Below are 5,872 nucleotides of genomic sequence, written 5' to 3'. Positions count from 1 at the left end.
GTAAAAGTAACTTTCCGTGGGCTGTCAGAGGTGTCTCCCTCCTCGTGCAGCCCCTGAATGGTCTCAGCCATCATGAGATGTAGCAGCAGGAATGGAGGACAAAGAGTGACAGTCAGAGCCTGGAAGCCAGAGGAGGACCCCAGAGGAGGAGCAGGGCCAGCTCCCAGGAGCCCCCTTGTTTGTGCAGACACCACAAACAGGAAAGCAGCCTGGGCTACTGGGCTTGGAAACCTGGGAAGCAGGAGAGGCAGCGAGTGAGGAGGGACACGTGGTGGAGGACACACCAAGGGGACCAGCGTCCTAAGCTTCACCAGGAGCAGCCTCGTTCAGACCTCAGCAGTGGGGCAGAGTCTCCAACCTGGGAGACCCTGCGGGGACAGAGGTTTGTCCCTGAGATGAGGCAGCAGCATCCTGGGCCTGAGAATTTAATGACAGGAGGAAGTGGCGGCAACAACGCTGGCCACTGGGCCAGAGGATGGAAACCCTCAGCACCTCTGTGGATGCAGAAATGAAGAGGGAGCGGCACCTGGGACCTCAGTGGGAAACTCAGGTCCTCACAGTGTCCTTTTCTAGGAGGTGGTGCATCCATCAGCGGGACTCCTGCCCTCCATTATTTCTGGGGAGGCTCTAGGATTGGCAGTTATGCAAAAGGTGAGTCTGCTCCTTGTGGGCGTCCTGGGCTCGTCCTGCCTGCAGAGGCCAGGGCTCTGTGCTCCTCCAAGCTCAAGTGCACAGGGACAGCGGCCTGTGGGGTGTGGGGAGGTGTGCGGTGGGTGGAACAGCCTGAGACCTTGTGGTGAAGCCCTGTTCTGGGGTTCAGATTTAGGGATCCTTTCTGACCGTACATGTAAACCTTATCCCCGATCTAGCTTATCAGGAAATAAAGCAGGTATTTTGATCCCCATCTGGCTCACCTTTTTCCTTGTCAGTTTAGAAGTCAGGAGAGAAGACTTGGGGAGGGTTTATACCCAGAGTTTGGGCTTCCTGGTTATGACTTTCTCCTTCCTGGGATTTGCCTTCATGCTTTCCAGAATACCTGGCTGCTCTGGCTTCTTACCTGTCTCTGCTGATCAGGAAGAAAGCAGAGTTTCTACCAAAGATTGGGCAACCCCATGTAAGCCTGCGGCTGCTCTCACAGCCAGACGATAGTAAACAGGAAGCGTTGCACTCTAGCTTCCTATGAGTTTCGATTTTCCTCGACAGTCGCCCTGCCTTTGGTCACTTCCCAGAAGTCTCAGGCAGCTGTTCTCTGAATATTGTCCAGAGTTTCTAGATGTTTTCTGCAGGAGGCCAGTTTGTTAGGAGCTCACTCCTGTAGATCAGAAGCAGAATTCTCTGTCCTCACTCGTCAGCAGACCAGCCCTGGCCACTTCCAGGCCCAGCCCTGCTTCTGGAGACCCCGGTGGTTCCAGGAACCCTGAACCCCCTGCCCAGCTAAGGGGGAGCGATGCTGTGTGCAGGGCATCAGAGGCACACCTTTGTTAGGAGACACGCAAACAGAACTATGCACACTTCGTTCTTCTGTGCTCACGGGAGCACAAACACACACCTGCTTAGAGTGGGCTTGTTTCATAAACAAAATAACAGGGCAAATAGTATGCCTAGGGAAAAGACATGGGTTACTATAAAATTTCAGTTAGAGTTAATACTTAACTATCTATAATGATTAGACATATAAGTTGTTGCCAAAAACCCCCAAAAGGCTAAGAATATTTTTTTCTTTGCTACAGGAGGAGATTGAGTTATTGTCGTGGAATCTTGTTTTTCTTTCAAGGACTTATTTACACAGCCATCTGTTTCCAAGGAATTTGGGCCATAGCCTTCCCTCTGCCTCCTTCCTCCTCTAAATTCCCTGTGCATTTAACTAAGAAGAAAGTGCACCCAGATATATATAACTGAAGGTTCAGGTTATGTTTTTACAATATTAATTTGCATCATTTTATTTTATCTTGAACAACAACCTGTAGCATTTCTTTTTGTGTGTGTGTGTGTGTGTGTGTGTGTGTGTGTGTGTCTTCCAGTTTTTTCTTGTAGTACTTTCTAATTTCATAGCACTGTTGTCAGAGAAGACAATTGGTGTGATTTCAATTTTCTTAAAATTATCAAGACTTGTTTTGTGGCCTAACATGTGGTCTATCTTGGAAAATGTTCCATGTGCACTTGAGAAGAACGAGTATTCTGCAGCTTTGGGTGAAATTCTCTGAAAATATCGATTAAATCCAACTGGTCCAATGTGTCATTTAAGGCCGTTGTTTTCATATTGGTTTTCTGTCTGGAAGACCTGTCCCTTGTTTCCAGAGGTGTGTTGAAGTCCCCCACTATGATAGTGTTACTGTTGATTTCTGTCTTTATGTCAGTCAATATCTGTTTTATATATTTAGGTTCTCCTATGTTGGGTGCATAGATGTTTACTAGGGTTATGTCCTCTTGTTGGATCGATCCCTTTATTATTATATAGTGCCCATCTTTGTCTTTTAATATGTTCTTCACTTTAAAGTCTATTTTGTCAGATATAAGTATTGCAACTCCAGCTTTTTTCTCATTTCCATTTGCATGAAATATCTTACTCCAACCCTTCACTTTCAGCCTGTATGTGTCTTTTAATCTGAGGTGAGTCTCTTGTATACAACATATACAAGGGTCTTGCTTTCTTATCCATTCAGCCACTCTATGTCTTTTTTTTTTTTTTTTAATTAGTTTCAGGTGCACAAGACAAAGCAAAACTTAGACATTTATCATTTATATCCCTCACACTGTGTGAACCCCCCTCCCCCATCCACTAGCCCTCTGTACGTTCCCAAAACCTCTCACCTTCCCCTTATCCCCACCCCCCAGCCCCTCTAGCAACCCTCTGTTTTTCCTCCATGTTTCCAAAACTGTTTCTGATTAGTTCATTCACTTATTCTTTTCTTTAGATTCCGCATATAAGTGAGATCATATGGTATCTGTCTTTCTCTTTCTGACTTATTTCACTTAACATAATGTTCTCTAGGTCCATCCATGTTGTAGCATTTCTTTTATATTTAATTGTCAAAATTTAATTGACAATTGAATTGTTGCTGTAGCCCTTTTCATTTTCAACCTATTGGGTCCTTTGGGATCTAAGAATACAGATGTTCATTTCCATCCCCAAATTTAGTAGTTTTCTATCATTATTGCTTTAAATAGACTTTCTATCCCTTTCTTTTTCTTTTCTCTTTCTAGGAGTCCCATAATGCAGATATGCCTGTCATGATGTTGTCTCCTAAGTCCTGTAGGCATTCTTCACTCTTTTTCATTCTTCTTTTGCATCTCTGACTGGACAATTTCAAATAACCTGTCTTCTACTTCACCAATTTTTTCTTCTGCTTGATTGAGTCTTCTGTTGAAGCTCTCCATTGAACTTTTCACTTCAGTCATTGTATTCTTCAAGTCTAGGATAGCTGTTTGTCTTTCTGATAGTTTTTTTTTTTTCCTTTGATGAATTCTGATTTTTTTCATTCTTAGTTTTTCTCATTTAATTTAGTTGTCTGTATGTTCTTGTAGTTCATTTAACTTCTCTAAGAGAATTATCTCGAATTTTTCTTTTCAGACAGTTAATAGATCTCTATTTCTTTAGGAGCAGTTATTAGCATTTAATAGTTTCCTTAGGTGGTATTATGTTTACCTGATTCTTTGTGATTCTTGATTCCTTTTGTTGGTATTAGTGCACTTGAGTAAGTAGTCTCCTCTTCCATAAATTACAGGTTCACTTCAGCAGGGAAAGACTTTTATCAGTCAGACAGCATGGGGTAGTAGATGGGATAGTTGGTAGTATCCATGTAGTTGGGGCATGTTATCGGTCTGTTAGGCAAGGCCACTGACCATGACCTGAGTTTGGGAGGTGGACGCTGGCTGAACTCAATAGTTGGGTACACCTGTTAGTTGGTCTACCTGATTGTGCAGGGCTGCTGACTGTGCTCTGCTGTCATTTGGGGACACTTGCTGGGCTCTGCAATCACCTCTGGTCAGGTGAGGTTTCAGGCTTTGTTCTCTGGAAGGGTGGTGATATTAGTTGGAGTCCATGTTTTGTCTATGTTACAGGGTGGGCTCTGCAATAGCTCCCGGTGGGTGGAGTTTCAGGCTATGTTACCCAGCCTGGTGGTACCTATGGCTAGACTCCATGTTTAGTATGTGCCACAGGCACTACTTCACTATTGGATGGGAGCTCAGGATTGTGCTCTGTAATTAGATAGGGCTGAATTCTATTCCCTAAAGATGGCAGGGCCACAGGTTTGGCTTCACAATCAGTTAGGCAGCCTGCTCTTCTCTGCTTTTGGGCCTGATTGTTGGCCAGACTCTCTGGTTTGGAGGGGCCTCAGCTGTATCCTGCAGTTGGGTGGAGTTAGAGACTTTCTCTTGACACCTGCTCTCATTTCCACCAGCAGGTTCAGGGTCTAAGAATTGGCTCAGGTCTGGAAACTGAGCATTGGGGAAGCTGAAATCAGACCTCTGATCACGTATTTTTAATCTCTCCTGACGATACTATGCAGCAATGCCCTTGTTGGCTGCCCGTCTGTCTTCCTATAAGAAAACCATGTCCTTTCAGCTCTCTGCATACACCTCTATGGGCCAGGCCCCTGGCTGTCATTCTAACCTTGCTGTCCATTGCAGAAATGACTTCATCTTGCTCTGACAGTTAAGGCTGAACCCGCTTTTGTTATTCTGGAATCCTCTCATCTCGTTTGCTACTAGGATCCAGTTCTATAAAATATTCCTACATTATTCCAAACCACAAAGCACAGCCCCTACGGAGAACCTCAAGGATGCCGGTGCCCCCTCAGCAATGTGCTTCTTCTCACCTTGCTTAGTGTCTGTGAGGCTTCCTGAGGACACAGTCATCTGAGGATGGGTTTTCCAACTATAGAGAGTAGAGCCATGCCATCTTCCTGAGGCCTTTGGATCCCCTTTGTCCATAGTCTGCCCTGGCAGGTCTCTACTTCCACTTCAGCTAGTGTGTACCATGGCTTACAGCAAACATCTAAGAGCCACCCAGGAGCATATGAGAATCATCACCTTGGCCCTTGCCAGGCTAATTAAACTCTGTGGCACAGAAGAGTGCTCTTGGATTGAGAATTCTCCCTATCCTGTTTCATATTCTGCCATTCATAGTCCAGGATCTACTCCCAGACACAATCTCCTGGCACCAGCTGGTACATGGTGGCCAGTCCTGCAGCTCCCGTGGACGAGAAACCCTCTCTTCACCCAGCAGCCCCACCCAGGACTTGCCCATTGGGTCATGCTGAGAAGACTCTGCATAGTCTTCATTCAAGAAAGATGGAGGGGACGGAAAGGGCTCGGCTTTCTAAGAAGGTGCGGGGGATACTTCTTGCAGGCCCAAGAGGTCAGGGGGATCTGGAGTTCAGAGTTCTCATGTGCATCTACCCAGAAAGCCCCATTCTGAGTTTCAAGGCTTCATTCCTCCTTTATCAGGGCCTTGACTTTGGAATAAGAGGCCCCTGAGCTTAGAATTCAGTTTTCTCTGAAGTTCTACCTTTCTTAAAATTAGGGCCTGTGACAGGCCTACCTTATTGTCTGCCTTCTAGCTGCAGCTATGAGAGTCCCTTTGTTTTAGGTGGTGACTAATAGATTTAATCCTGTCATTTACTACTTCCAACATATCAGTGACACTAAGAATAGCCACCCAAATCCATAGTTCTCACAGTTATTTTCACCTTTTGTAAATGCCCATATATTTTACCAGCTAGTGTACCTCTTTCCCTCTGTCTCATCCAGTTTCCTTCAGGTAGGAGTTTGGGCGATGGCACTGTTATAGCACCCTTGGGATATTAATATTCCACCTGTCACCATTTGGCTGGACATTGATCCAACTCCAGAACACCATTCTTTGGGC

This window comes from Rhinolophus sinicus, linkage group LG01 (assembly GCF_036562045.2).
Source record: "Rhinolophus sinicus isolate RSC01 linkage group LG01, ASM3656204v1, whole genome shotgun sequence".
Lineage (NCBI taxonomy): Eukaryota > Metazoa > Chordata > Mammalia > Chiroptera > Rhinolophidae > Rhinolophus > Rhinolophus sinicus.
The sequence above is the reverse complement of the archived record's forward strand: the minus strand, read 5'-3'. Positions refer to the sequence as shown.